The 16,185-nt window shown below is 39.4% G+C and overlaps 2 long non-coding RNA genes across 2 annotated transcripts; both read left to right on the forward strand.

The window, feature by feature from the left end:
- Positions 1 to 9,186: 9,186 nt before the first annotated feature.
- LOC134947595 (uncharacterized) lies at positions 9,187 to 9,911 on the forward strand. The gene is made up of 3 exons (XR_010182643.1): positions 9,187 to 9,255; positions 9,517 to 9,594; positions 9,683 to 9,911. It is a non-coding gene; the product is annotated as an uncharacterized LOC134947595 (long non-coding RNA).
- Positions 9,912 to 15,239: 5,328 nt separating this feature from the next.
- On the forward strand, positions 15,240 to 15,964 carry LOC134947596 (uncharacterized). Its single transcript, XR_010182644.1, has 3 exons — positions 15,240 to 15,308; positions 15,570 to 15,647; positions 15,736 to 15,964. It is a non-coding gene; the product is annotated as an uncharacterized LOC134947596 (long non-coding RNA).
- Positions 15,965 to 16,185: the final 221 nt, after the last annotated feature.

The following is a 16,185-nucleotide window of genomic DNA, read 5'->3' on the forward strand; positions in this document are numbered from 1 at the left end:
ATGAACATGAAGAAATCCGGGTTCAAACCAAGCTGGGGAAAAATAACATACCAAAACGTAGTAATCAGGCAGGGGTGGAAACAGACTGCAAATAATAATACAGGAATGCAGATGTTGATCCAGCAGGGTTAGAAGTCTTGTAGCAAGGCATATGTAACAGCAAACTGCAGTAAATGTCTCCAAGATGTAGGTATGGCAGAAGCAGGACAGGATAACTGGAGAGAGCCTAGTCACACTCCAGACGGAACCACAATGATCTGCACATGAATGATGGTGAGCTGGAGCTAAATAGCAGCACAAGGTGTTGGCCACAGCTGCTCACAATCAGGTAATCAACCTGCAGGGACAGAGTGTGCAACTGCCATTCAGACCTAAGGCAGCAAGTGAGACCCCTAGAGGCAGGAATGAGACAATGCAGGGCAACACAAACACACAGACATTCCTAACATTATCCCCCCCTTAAACAGGCGTATTCCAGACGCCTAAAAGTTCACCTTCTCTTCTTTTTTCCTCTCCTCTTTTTGGGTTGCCTAGACCTATTTGAAGGTGTCACAAAGACACTACTCGGCAGTACAGGTCCATCAATTATAAGTCTAGGATCCTCCAGAAGCTCGCTCTCAGAATCAGAGCCACAACCCAATGGCAGTAGTGACCCCTTATTTTCTTGAATCGTATCAAGAGCGGATGGTATATTTGTACAGGCCAAACTTGCCGAGCAATCTGCGTGAATACCTAAAGATATGTGCCCACAGTGCAAAGGCAGGTTCTCAGACGGGCACACTTTAACAGATTCATCCAGGAGAGCGAGGACAGTTGGTGAACTGAATCTTTCGGACACTGCCTTGAGGAAAGCAGGCAAATCTTGTAAAACTGGATCTTCCGCATCTATAAGACCATTTACCCACTTCAAGGCCCTCCCTCTGAACCTCATACATATGTTAGCAATGATATCAATAGGGGAAAAGTCATCAAAACTCAGATAGTCGTTATTTAGGCCCGGGGGCGCTGGGTCGGACCTTTATCTCTCCTTTAACGTAGTTTGTTAACTATCTAGCTGCCACACCGCACCTTACACATCATGAGTTGACTAGGTTTGAGTTTGTTTCAGGGGGTTTTGTTTTAGGGTAGAGGGGTTCTGGGCTATATACGGCCTGCTAGACGGGGTAATTACAATAAAGGTTTGGGGAGAAAATATCTAAAATGTTAAGTATGTGAATTGCGATCTGTTACGGACTTCAGACACTATATATTCTGTGGGAAGAATACACGGGAACAGCAATACGGGAAATGTCTTCTGTTTATGTATATTCTTGGAGACAAGTAGGATTCAGAATAACATGTAACAACGAATGTGCTTCCCAGTGTACACTGAAATGTCTGTACTATTATTTATGCTGTTGAATAAAAAATTACTCTATTAAAAAAAAAAACTCAGTACTTGAAGAGAGCTATACACTGAGAGATATCTCCATCAAAGTAAGGCAGTTCCTCAACGACTTGGCTTTCCGAATTAGGTGTTACATCAGAGAGGAAAGATAACCGTGGCCTCTCAGACAAGATGGACTCTTCTTGGACCTTAGACAGAGAAGTCTCAGATGGCCCCAGCTGGGCAAACACCTCGGGCAAATCTTGGATCTCGGGCACATCTTGGATCTCGGGCACTGGGGCAGTGGCCTTATTCTCAGGATCGGCAAGACATGAAGACTTATTAACAGAAACCGTTAGTTTAACTTTATGGACTGGAACCGACAGACTTTGACTGGACATAGATATGATAATGTTTGAATCTTTTGATGACTTTGGACAGTCTGATTTTGGGGTGAATCTTTGTCGTACTGCTTTTATGAAGGCTGGAAGATCAGTGAGCAATGGATCTTTGGATTTGATGAAGGGCTCAACCCAGTCCAAAGCTTCCCCTCTGAAGGATCTGATGAAAAAATTAACTGCATTGACTGGAGTGATGTTGATTGATGGATCCGATTCGACGTATATGAGGTACTGACGAGCCAGGTCACGGAATTGAGCAAGATCTCCCTTAAAGACAATACTGCATGGAGTTTTTAATTGGAGATCTTTCTTGGTACTGGTACTTGCACCAGACGCCCTTTCTAGGGTTGCAAGATCAGATGCCCCAACAGGGACTTCAGAATTGGGCATTAAAGGTGGAACCCCGCTTGGAACTTCAGGGTTTAATGACCCTTTTGGTGCCAGGTTATCAACTATCCTTTCTGGAATCTGGACAGACAGAGCCCCCTCCTGGGGCTGGACAGGCAGAGCCCCCTACTGGGGCTGGACAGGCAGAGCCCCCTCCTGGGGCTGGACAGGCCTTGGCCGGACCTCTGGCAAGGCGGACACCTCTCGGACCTCTGGCAAGGCGGACACCTCTCGGACCTCTGGCAAGGCGGACACCTCTCGGACCTCTGGCAAGGCGGACACCTCTCGGACCTCTGGCAAGGCTGACACCTCTCGGACCTCTGGCAAGGCTGACACCTCTCGGACCTCTGGCAAGGAGGACACCTCTCGGACCTCTGGCAAGGCGGACACCTCTCGGACCTCTGGCAAGGCGGACACCTCTCGGACCTCTGGCAAGGCGGACTTGGATGACTGAGTGACCTTGAAAGACAAAATAACATTTGGACTGACCATTGACACGGCAGTCCTTATTTGCCCAATAGACGGAAAAACAGGGTCCTCATGCCGTGAGGCAAGGGCAGACAGGTCCTCATGCCGTGAGGCAAGGGCAGACAGGTCCTCATGCCATGAGGCAAGGGCAGACAGGTCCTCATGCCGTGAGGCAAGGGCAGACAGGTCCTCATGCCGTGAGGCAAGTGCAGACAGGTCCTCATGCCGTGAGGCAAGGGCAACAGGGACCTCATGCCGTGAGGCAAGGGCAACAGGGACCTCATGCCATGAGGCAAGGGCAACAGGGACCTCATGCCGTGAGGCAAGGGCAACAGGGACCTCATGCCGTGAGGCAAGGGCAACAGGGACCTCATGCCGTGAGGCAAGGGCAACAGGAACATCATGCCGAGAGGCAAGGGCAACAGGGACCTCATGCCCAAAGGCAAGGGCAGTAGGGCCGGACACCCCTCCTGGGGTCGCTGGGCCGGACACCCCTCCTGGGGTCGCTAGGCCGGACACCCCTCCTGGGGTCGCTGGGCCGGTCACCCCTCCTGGGGTCGCTTGGCCGGACACCTCTCCTGGGGTCGCTTGGCCGGACACCTCTCCTGGGATCGCTTATCCGGACACCTCTCCTGGGGTCGCTTGGCCTGACACCCCTCCTTTTGAAATTTGAGCACAACAGTGGCATAACTGAGCAGAATTAGGCACTATGGCAGAATAAGGAAAGCTCTTTTTAGGTTTGCGAACAGGACATAATTGAATAAAATGTCCAGACCTGCCGCAATAAAAACAAAGTTTTTTATCCCTTCTATGTTTTTTTTCTTCCTCAGAGAGGCTGGGTCATGGAAAGCTCCAGAACTTGCCTTTGCTTGGGATTGGATAACAGCGGCCAGAATTGAGAGCACCAGACTCATCTTTTCCCCTTTTCCCCTGCGTCTCCTTAAAGGGAACTGGTAATCTTATTGAATATTCAGGCAGAGCAGACAGTATCTCTGAAGACAGGGTTTGAATATTCTCCAGTTTCTCTCTGAAATCCACAAGCAATGTAGAACCCACAAACGGCATAAACTTGAGAGGCAGGGAATTTTTCTGAAATGAAGCCATTTTATGAAATTCAGCTATACCTCAAACTCCTGCACACGTTTATTTGGGCAGATCATTCTGTTAGGATTACTAGGTTTCTCTGTGTGTGCATACTTGAAATGAGGTCAGCTGAAGCCAGGTGAAAATTAAACAAGGTTTATTGTAGAAAAGAACCAGCAAAATATCAGCATACAGAAACTGGATCCTTGATTAATATGGAATAGAACACAATATTTTCAGATAATTGTAATGGCTTGTAATAGAAACAGGGAGGAAGGTTATGCTTGAGTATTGGTATAGTCCAGGTTAATTACAGAGGTAAAATGAACATGAAGAAATCCGGGTTCAAACCAAGCTGGGGAAAAATAACATACCAAAACGTAGTAATCAGGCAGGGGTGGAAACAGACTGCAAATAATAATACAGGAATGCAGATGTTGATCCAGCAGGGTTAGAAGTCTTGTAGCAAGGCATATGTAACAGCAAACTGCAGGAAATGTCTCCAAGATGTAGGTATGGCAGAAGCAGGACAGGATGACTGGAGAGAGCCTAGTCACACTCCAGACGGAACCACAATGATCTGCACATGAATGCTGGTGAGCTGGAGCTAAATAGCAGCACAAGGTGTTGGCCACAGCTGCTCACAATCAGGTAATCAACCTGCAGGGACAGAGTGTGCAACTGCCATTCAGACCTAAGGCAGCAAGTGAGACCCCTAGAGGCAGGAATGAGACAATGCAGGGCAACACAAACACACAGACATTCCTAACAAAAGTGTATTACATTGCCTAACTGTATAAGGTTCAAAAGTGTATTAATAAGGTGTGTACGCGCTGCATAAGGTTTAAGGTATAATATCATTGCATTACATTACTAAGAAGGTTTAAGGTGTAACATCATTGCAGTGCTTTGCTGCATAAGGTTTAAGGTATATCTCTGGGTGTGTGCGCGCTGTGTGTACTTTGTACCCCCAGCGCGGCATTTGTACGCTAAGCCCATACAAGGTACGGGACTCTGTACGCAAATAGCGTACAAAGTACGTAGCGTGTGTACTAAGTTCAGCGGCCGCAGCGGCTCCATGGTAAAAGTGTGTTTTAAGGTATAGCTTTATGTTTTAAGATAATATCGACATTATCAATTGGGGGCATCGTCCGGTTTTTCCACTTACCCGCAACCTAGCAGGCTAAAGCAGACTTCATCTATCAGCAAAGGGCGGACAGGTATCCTACGTGAACCTTTTCCTGGCCGTAGAATACACTGATAAACCCTATCTCATTGCTGATAAGATGGTGTCTGCTCTGCATGGTTTGTAGGGATGCTGGTGGGATCCGTAAGGTAAATATACAAAGCTATTTTAAAAGTCTGTGAATTTCTGTATGGCGCCAAATGCGCACACAACACAAGCATACACCTGTACTTTGTATACCTGCTCGCATTGTTTCCATAAGTATTGATTATTAGATTCATTTTGACCTGTGCTGAGAAATTTGTTGCTATTTAGTTAAAATATAGACTAAATATTAAGGAAGTAAACGTAAAACACAATACAGTCTGGCCTAGTTAAACAGGTTTATACAGAAAGATACTGTGTTGTGTTAAGTAAACGATTATAGGTAATATTGCTTACATTTATAGAAGTGTGGGATTTGTACTATTGCGGACGTACGGTCTTTGTACACGTGTCTCGGACAAAGTACGGGACTGCGTACGCAACGTAAAGACATACACACGGTTGCGTGTTTACGCAACGTGCGTAAGGGTACGACCGCTAAGTACAAATTACACAATAGTATTATTTAGTTTAGGGACGGGACGGCAGCCACGCGACAATAGCACAAATTGCTCAGTTTCCAAGATTTAGTTTAAATAAAACCTTTTTTACTGTATTACCTCTGGTACTAAGGCTGTTTATCTGAATGAAAGTTAATTTTCTGTACAGAAAAACCAAAGTGTATTTTAGTGTACGAGCGTGAGTGAGCAAACATAATAAAGGTTTTGTGGACCAAGGGAATTCGGGATCCCGTAGAGGTGGTACACCAGGTGAGTGGAGACTTGGTGGCGTGAGAATTAGCTGGCTCCCGTTAATATAAATTGAAGTACAAAGGAGCAAGGTAGCAGAGTACCGCAGGCCAGAAGGTCAGCGAGATTTAGAGTACCGCAGATGAGAGGTCAGCGAGGTTTTAGAGTACCGCAGCCCAGGGGGTTAGCGAAGATACCCATATAGTTTTTGATTAATACGCTCCGGCTGAGGTTTCGCAGCCTGAAAAAAACAATTCCATTGGTCGTATGGCGGATAAGTAACAAGTACCTATACGCTGTGCGACTGGACCGCGCGTTCGTGGGTGCAATATTTAACGCAATGTGATACCATTTTTACGAGCTTTGCGTAAAATCGCGGTATCATTAGCGCTGGTTATTGCATACGCAAGCGTGATTTGTGTATAATAAAGGTTTAGGGAGTTTTTGCTGGTCTCAGGAAATCTCCAACGACTTATATTTACTGGAAAGGGTAAGTTATTCCCAGAAACTTCCAGTAAATAAAGGTTACACAGGGCCCTAGGTTGGGTACATTGCCTTCGCTATCGACAGTGTATGGTAGTACTGGCCAACGTGGGTGGTGAGTGGGTGAAAGCACTCGGAGAACTTTCACCGTTGCCCAGTTGCTCAAGTAAGGGACGTGCAACCAGGGATCAGGTTGACATACCGCGACCCAAAGGGTCAGCGAGGTTCATAATGTGTGAGAAGCATGGACCACACGCAGAAATTTTGTGCAATGAATGGGAACGTATGACTGCAGAAGATAGGGAACCATTCCCTAAGGTAGGCAGTTTTGAACCAGAGGTGCTGCAGAATTTAAGGATTAGGATATGTCTGATAAAATCCCGAAAGCAAAGGGTCAGACACACAAACTGTTTAAATTTATGGCAGCAAGAGGGCGATATGCAGAGGGAACTAGCTCACGCAGCAGGTTCCAAACCTAGCAGGAAAATGATGGCAACCGCACCACCACCACCGTATATTGTAGGGGAGAAAGAGGCTACAGACAATAGCTTACTGGTATCTGATAAGAGTATAGTTGATAAATGTACTAACGCTAACCCGTGCAAGTTGTATCCCATTTTAAACTTTCCTCAGGACTGCGAGCAAGAAGATGAGCCCAGCACGATATCGGCACTCTCTCTAGCAGCCACCATACAGAACACTCAGGTGGGCACGGCCCAGCCAGTAACATCAGTAGTAAGGCCCCCTAGCGGAGGTACTCTAGTTGTGGGAAAAAGGGAATGGGAAAACTACTGCACTAGTATTAAGGTTTGTATACTTTCGGAACAGAATACCCCTTCATGTAATATATTGCCTAATAACTGGTCAAGCTAGGGGGGTGCTGCCACAAATTGTATTGTTGCCAATATGAGAAACTGGTTTCAAGGGAAAGGGAAGAATTGGACTTGGTGTGGCGCACTCAAACAAAATATACTTATTTAAAATATAACTTTTATTATTATTTTTATTTAAAAAGCCAAGTACTGTGAAATATTAAAATATATAGAGACAAATGTGAGACAAAGTGCAACATATAATGTTAAAAACCCACACTCTCAGGTTCCACTGTGCTGTGCAATGTCTTGTATATATATATATATATATTAAATATATTCCAGGTTCTATGACCTTTATATATCAAAAAATTGGTGCTGTCAGAATGTGATCTCGATATTTTAGTTGAATGCAGAACTTGCCTGAGATTTACATCAATGTTACATTATTTATTGGTTTACAACTGATTTTATGATTTGTTATCAGATCATAGGTTGAAGATTAAAGCATGATACATTAAGATGTTAAGTTGCCAACTTGTAACAATTGTAAATGGGGGACCATGTTGATCTGAACTGCCTTATTTATGGCTGTTGTTGTTGTTTTCTTATATATAAGTCTATTTATGGCTGCACAGTCAGTTAGATAATTATGTTATAGGTTAAAGTTAGAATATATCACAGAGCACATTAATGAGGTTAAAATTATAATAACATTATTAAAATATTATTAGATTAATATATCAATAAATCATATAGATTAATAACATAATTAAACATCACAAATCACATAATTAATTGTTAAATTACCATCACTGGAAGCACAATATTGATTACTGTTTATTTTTAATGAAGGATTTTCATGTGGCATCAGTCCCTCTATATAATTTTTCATCACTAAGTAAAACAAGATGGTTAAACACTTTAAATAAATTTATAAATCAACCATTATCCACTAAGTAAATAGATCGCATGTGTTATTAGATCAATATGATAATGGAGTAGCTAATGATGGACTAGTTGGGCGCCATTAAGCTATGATTATCTGTTTTAACAACTTTAATTTGAAGCAGCAGCCAGTAGAACGCACGCCGGCATAGATTTAATATGTGTGGAACGCATACCGGAAACCGGAAGTAGCGTCTATGGAACGCACGCCGGAACCGGAAGTAGCGGCGGTGGAACGCACGCCGCCGGCGACGATGGAACGCAAAAGCGTTCAACATCATTTTAATAGAAATATCTAAGTCCATTTCAGTTGTCTTTTAAATCCTCGAATGACTGACTCACTGGTCAGTAATGCTATCACTGTTAACAGATTGAATGCTAGAAGGAAACATTAAAAATTAAACTAAATAAGATAAATATCAAACAGGAAATGAGGTCATTGGGGAGGAGGTATAAATATCAGCCCCAGTTTCCATTTAGCACTTGAGCTGTGAATGAGAATCCTGAGAGAATACTAAGGTAAATATCATGACTAACAGACATTTTTTGATATATTGGAGAAAGAACCCATATTTATGGATAAATTTCTCTTTCAGGGTATTGACTCATTTGAGTCTATCATAATATTCTTATTTTAAATAGGATTGGTCCATTTTCAACTAAAAAGGTGAGCCTAAGATGTTCCTCCTATTATAAATTAATTAAATTTATTCGGTTGTAGCCTCATTTTTGTATAGCAATAATTTCTATGAATTAAATCACTTTCACTATTTAGGATTTATTATATAATAATGTGCAGTACAACGTGAAGTAAACAACAGGAGTGTCAATTTGTAAGGTAATATGCTAAGATATTATTTGGACCTATAATGGATGTGAAGCTTTGCCTCATCTAATATACTAAGGCATTGTTTGAACTTATAATGGCTGTCAAAACTCTGCCTTTTCATAATATATAAAAGTGCAAATTGATATTATGAATAATTAGGCATATAAAGATATTATTGATCAGCGATTTGGTTCACCATGGTCCCTCACAAATAGTGCAATGACATTGTATATATAAGAATAATAGGGATTAACTCCATTCGCATAATGAATGTTATGTATAGTTAGGTTCCAATATACAATGTAAATAACAATCTGTAGCTTATAATTTATGCTGGTAAAGTTCACCTATCCATACATATTATTGTCTGTATTTCCAATTTATAGGTTACTGTCACAGCAATTTTTCTTCTGTTTATACATTGATGAACTTTTTTATGATAGACACCAATATTGGAATGTGAGTAGCTTTGTTTGAATGTCTATGATATAATGGAATAATTACCATCTATTCTGCTTTTGAATAATGAGTAACATAGAATTGCACTCAATTTGTGATTAATTGAGCAATTATCATACCCATTGATAGAGAGTATATTGCATCTATTCCTCCACTACTCCATTTTGTTTGTTCCTTCCTCCTTGATTATGTTTACTAATTCTATTGTGAATATATATGGTCACTGTAATTTAATATCAATTCTAATGGTGACATTTCTAGATCCTTTATCTGTGAGAATTTTTATATACACCCACGGCAAAAGTTGGAGGTGATATCTTACAAACTTTGATCTCATTGGTATGTAAGTAGATGATCTTAATGTAGCAAGACTGTGATAAATGTAAATAGCATTTGGTATATCACCCTCTTTCTAACTACCACTCAGATTGCGTCCCCTGATGAAGTCCTGTAAGGACGAAACGCGTTGGGCACTCACGCATTTGTGATTTGAACATACATCTGAACGCTTCATTGAGAAATAGATGTGGATATTACCAAAAATTATCAAGATAAATATTTGTCTATACTGTCCATTTGTAATGTAAAGTCATGTGTATGTTTTATTGAAACTTTTATATGAGTACAGTTTTTACTGTTTAAAGAATTATTTTAAAATAAACACATTTGTATGTGAAATCTGAAGTGGTTGAGCTCCCATGAGAATTTTTTAGATCTGTTCTCCATTCTTTGCCTTGTCTGACAGGAGGCACTTCTCAGTGGTGTGAGCTTTATAGTTTTTAGCGCAAAAAAGGGGTACTTTATTTCTTGGTTTTGTGTAGTAGTTTGTCAGTAAGTACCCTTATTTGCAGCTCTTCTATCTAGCTATTATGCCTATATTTAATGATAGATCAAAGAGATCTTTAAAGGTCAGAAACATTTTTGAGGAGGAGGAACAAGTATTTCAAACTGAGGATGACGATTATTATGGTTATCTCAATTTAGTAGAAAAATTAGCCATTAAGGAGTTGAAAAATTGGTACGATATTATGACACTAGAAAAATATATAGAAGTAGGGAGGATTCCGAGAGGTTTACGATTGCATAAAACCCCCACAATTGGAGGGGGCAATGAAAGTTTCATTACTAACTGGAATACTATTCTAGATGATTGTTCGGTGAAACTTATTACTCTAATTATCACTGAGAGAAAAAAGGAGTTAAGCAGGTTAGAGGAGGAAATTAAAAGAGTGGAATTACAAGCCACCAAATTTGAGGATAGTGAAGAGTTCAAGCGGGATGTGTTAGATCTACATTATAAATTAGACTCTATGGAAGAAGAAATTATATCACGCAAACAAAAGAAATTTATTAGGGATAAAAATGACTATATTTCTGGTCAAATACACCACTTACCGATTAAAGAGGAGAGATTAGATGAAAGGAATCAAATACCATCAAAAAGATATCCCCGTTGGGAGAGACCACAGCAGGAAGTCCATAGAAACTACAGAGTTAATCAAGGTAATCTTAATGGCCACTATAGATCCAGGGGATCTTATAGATCTCCCTATCCTAATCGGGGTTATGAACAGAGGGGATATAGGAAACAATTCCCGCCTCAACATGGTTACCAAAGGAACAATTACATGCCACCTAAGGAGTATTACAATTCCTCCTATAGGAGTAGATATAATACAGATAGATCACCTACCCCTGATAGAAATCAAAGGGGACATTTTTTAGAAGAGAGACGAGGTTACAAATTCCCCCGCATACAGCAACAGCGAGAGGAGTTACATATCAGACTGGACTCACCACAGGGTATAAAAAGAGGGCACACTGGAGGAGACGAGGGTGCAGAGGGGGCAGAAAAAAGCCCCAAAAAAAGGAGAGCCCTATTCAATCAGGAGAAACCTCGTCTGGGATTGTTAACATCACAGAGAGACAATTATCATCAGCGGAACGCTCCCTATTAGATAAGGGATTAAAATTCGCACCAGATTTACATGTTGATAAATTCAATCTATTTGTTGATCTCAACAAATATGTCCGTAAATTAACGATACAGAGACACTTTCTTAAGAATCCCCAATTGAGTGCCAGTACGAATGAAAAAACTCCATTGGTAAAGTTACCATCAAAATATTACCCGGTAGAGTCCAGGGGCAGTAATCTGGACATCTTCTATGAATTAGTTAGGGAAGATTTCAGGAAAATAAGGCTGAAAAGCAACAAATATGGGACCAACCTTAATCCACAGGAAAAGGGAGCTTTGAAATCCCTGAAAAATGACACTGATTTGGTCATTAAAGGGGCGGATAAGGGTGGAGCAGTTGTATTGCAAACCAAAACGGCTTACCTGAATGAGGCATCTAAGATACTTTTTGATGGGCAGACATATATGGAATTACCCAACAATCCCACCTCATTATATCAGGAGGAGCTATATATATTACTTTCTAAAGCCCTGAAAGACAATTTAATATGTAAGGAAGAGTTCGACTATATGTTTGTTAAATATCCAACAGTTCCAAATTTTTACCATATTCCAAAAATTCATAAGAGTAAGATTTCACCACCAGGAAGGCCCATAGTGGCTGGGATTAATTCCCTGACGGCAAATTTATCCCATTATTTGGACCTGAGATTGCAGCCCTATGTATTAAAAATGAAGTCATATCTTAGAGATTCCACCAGTGTATTGCAAAAGTTAGAGAGCATAGAGTGGTCTAAAGAATACCAATGGTTAACTGTAGACGTACAAGCATTGTATTCATCTATACCACATAGTAAAGGTGTAGAAGCTGTAGAATTAGTTTTGTTAAATGACTCTAGTCTATCCCAAAAAGAAGTACGGTTTCTATTGGATAGCATAATGTTCATTTTGAACCATAATTTTTTTGAATTTGAGAATAAATTCTTTTTGCAACAACAGGGCACGGCGATGGGGACCAAATTTGCCCCATCGTATGCCAACTTGCTCATGAAAGCATGGGAGGAGATTTATATATATGATTCCGATTTTGAAGTTAATATAATATTCTACCAAAGATATATTGACGATCTCCTTTTCATTTGGAAAGGTGATGAACATAGTATTAATGGATTCATAACATTTATACAGTCGAATGGTTTTAATTTGAAATTTACTTTTCAGCATAATCCAATAAGTATTGATTTTTTGGATTTAACCTTAACAGGGGTAGAAGGTAAAAAAATAATAACGAAGACCTTCTTTAAGGATGTTGACGCTAATAGTTACATCCCCCAAACCAGTTGTCACTACCCTGCTTGGAAGAATAACGTACCATATGCGCAATTTTTACGGATAAGGCGCAATTGTACCAACATTGATGATTATTGGGAACAGGCCACTTTAATTGGAAACAGGTTTATAGAAAGGGGTTATAACTCAGACTCCATTGAGGCAGCAAAGTCTAAAGCTTCTTTGCAAAAAAGGGATTTAATGCTATGTCCCAAAAATAAAACCCAAACAGATCAAAGGTTCCGTAGACCTTTCATTACACAATTCAATCAAGAAAACGTAGCCATCAAAAAGATTCTAAATCGACATTGGGGTATACTTTTAAAAGACTCTGTTTTGGGCCCTTCCCTCCCTAAAAAACCAGACCTGGTATTTAGAAGAGCAACGAATTTAAAAAGCATAGTGGCACCAAGTAAGTTGTCAAGGTTGCATTCTTGTATTAGAAAGGAAAATAGTGATATCATACCCACCAAAGGGTGTTTCCCATGCTCTAGGTGCATATGCTGTAAATTTATGGACCGTAAATCATTTAGTATGGAATTCGAGTCAGGGGGATGTTATAGATTGAAACACTTGGTTAATTGCAACACAGAGTATGTTGTGTACAAGATCTCTTGTAGTTGTAGTTTTACCTACATAGGAAAGACAAAAAGACCAACCAAAATAAGAATTCAAGAGCATATAAGAAATGTGAAAAACAGGTTTCTTTCTCATAGCCTCCCAAGGCATTATGCCGAGAAGCATGGTGCGACAGTGACGAGGGATAACTTTTCATTTACAGTATTAGAACATATACCAGTAGACCCAAGAGGTGGAAATAGGGATTTGAGATTATCTAAACGTGAAACATACTGGATTTATATGCTCAACACATTAGCCCCCAATGGCCTTAATGAAGACGTGGATATTGTCTCTTTCCTTTAAGTCCTTAATTCACCATTCTCTACATTCTATATCTAATATGTTTCATGTTTTTAGTATAACACTCCCTATTTAATGGACCATATTTAATGGGGCTCAACTATATATTACAACTGATTTTATGATTTGTTATCAGATCATAGGTTGAAGATTAAAGCATGATACATTAAGATGTTAAGTTGCCAACTTGTAACAATTGTAAATGGGGGACCATGTTGATCTGAACTGCCTTATTTATGGCTGTTGTTGTTGTTTTCTTATATATAAGTCTATTTATGGCTGCACAGTCAGTTAGATAATTATGTTATAGGTTAAAGTTAGAATATATCACAGAGCACATTAATGAGGTTAAAATTATAATAACATTATTAAAATATTATTAGATTAATATATCAATAAATCATATAGATTAATAACATAATTAAACATCACAAATCACATAATTAATTGTTAAATTACCATCACTGGAAGCACAATATTGATTACTGTTTATTTTTAATGAAGGATTTTCATGTGGCATCAGTCCCTCTATATAATTTTTCATCACTAAGTAAAACAAGATGGTTAAACACTTTAAATAAATTTATAAATCAACCATTATCCACTAAGTAAATAGATCGCATGTGTTATTAGATCAATATGATAATGGAGTAGCTAATGATGGACTAGTTGGGCGCCATTAAGCTATGATTATCTGTTTTAACAACTTTAATTTGAAGCAGCAGCCAGTAGAACGCACGCCGGCATAGATTTAATATGTGTGGAACGCATACCGGAAACCGGAAGTAGCGTCTATGGAACGCACGCCGGAACCGGAAGTAGCGGCGGTGGAACGCACGCCGCCGGCGACGATGGAACGCAAAAGCGTTCAACATCATTTTAATAGAAATATCTAAGTCCATTTCAGTTGTCTTTTAAATCCTCGAATGACTGACTCACTGGTCAGTAATGCTATCACTGTTAACAGATTGAATGCTAGAAGGAAACATTAAAAATTAAACTAAATAAGATAAATATCAAACAGGAAATGAGGTCATTGGGGAGGAGGTATAAATATCAGCCCCAGTTTCCATTTAGCACTTGAGCTGTGAATGAGAATCCTGAGAGAATACTAAGGTAAATATCATGACTAACAGACATTTTTTGATATATTGGAGAAAGAACCCATATTTATGGATAAATTTCTCTTTCAGGGTATTGACTCATTTGAGTCTATCATAATATTCTTATTTTAAATAGGATTGGTCCATTTTCAACTAAAAAGGTGAGCCTAAGATGTTCCTCCTATTATAAATTAATTAAATTTATTCGGTTGTAGCCTCATTTTTGTATAGCAATAATTTCTATGAATTAAATCACTTTCACTATTTAGGATTTATTATATAATAATGTGCAGTACAACGTGAAGTAAACAACAGGAGTGTCAATTTGTAAGGTAATATGCTAAGATATTATTTGGACCTATAATGGATGTGAAGCTTTGCCTCATCTAATATACTAAGGCATTGTTTGAACTTATAATGGCTGTCAAAACTCTGCCTTTTCATAATATATAAAAGTGCAAATTGATATTATGAATAATTAGGCATATAAAGATATTATTGATCAGCGATTTGGTTCACCATGGTCCCTCACAAATAGTGCAATGACATTGTATATATAAGAATAATAGGGATTAACTCCATTCGCATAATGAATGTTATGTATAGTTAGGTTCCAATATACAATGTAAATAACAATCTGTAGCTTATAATTTATGCTGGTAAAGTTCACCTATCCATACATATTATTGTCTGTATTTCCAATTTATAGGTTACTGTCACAGCAATTTTTCTTCTGTTTATACATTGATGAACTTTTTTATGATAGACACCAATATTGGAATGTGAGTAGCTTTGTTTGAATGTCTATGATATAATGGAATAATTACCATCTATTCTGCTTTTGAATAATGAGTAACATAGAATTGCACTCAATTTGTGATTAATTGAGCAATTATCATACCCATTGATAGAGAGTATATTGCATCTATTCCTCCACTACTCCATTTTGTTTGTTCCTTCCTCCTTGATTATGTTTACTAATTCTATTGTGAATATATATGGTCACTGTAATTTAATATCAATTCTAATGGTGACATTTCTAGATCCTTTATCTGTGAGAATTTTTATATACACCCACGGCAAAAGTTGGAGGTGATATCTTACAAACTTTGATCTCATTGGTATGTAAGTAGATGATCTTAATGTAGCAAGACTGTGATAAATGTAAATAGCATTTGGTATATCACCCTCTTTCTAACTACCACTCAGATTGCGTCCCCTGATGAAGTCCTGTAAGGACGAAACGCGTTGGGCACTCACGCATTTGTGATTTGAACATACATCTGAACGCTTCATTGAGAAATAGATGTGGATATTACCAAAAATTATCAAGATAAATATTTGTCTATACTGTCCATTTGTAATGTAAAGTCATGTGTATGTTTTATTGAAACTTTTATATGAGTACAGTTTTTACTGTTTAAAGAATTATTTTAAAATAAACACATTTGTATGTGAAATCTGAAGTGGTTGAGCTCCCATGAGAATTTTTTAGATCTGATAACCGTGTATATGTTACAGCATATCCTTTGATACACTGGCGTGCGCAGCACATTTTATTAGGGGGTGCACCGTCGGAGGGGTGTGTCTAGCACCGCCTTTTGGGCGTGTCTAGCACTATCTATTGATGGTCAAAGCATAAAATATACACCTTTGTAC

This window comes from Pseudophryne corroboree, chromosome 8 (genome assembly GCF_028390025.1).
Source record: "Pseudophryne corroboree isolate aPseCor3 chromosome 8, aPseCor3.hap2, whole genome shotgun sequence".
Lineage (NCBI taxonomy): Eukaryota > Metazoa > Chordata > Amphibia > Anura > Myobatrachidae > Pseudophryne > Pseudophryne corroboree.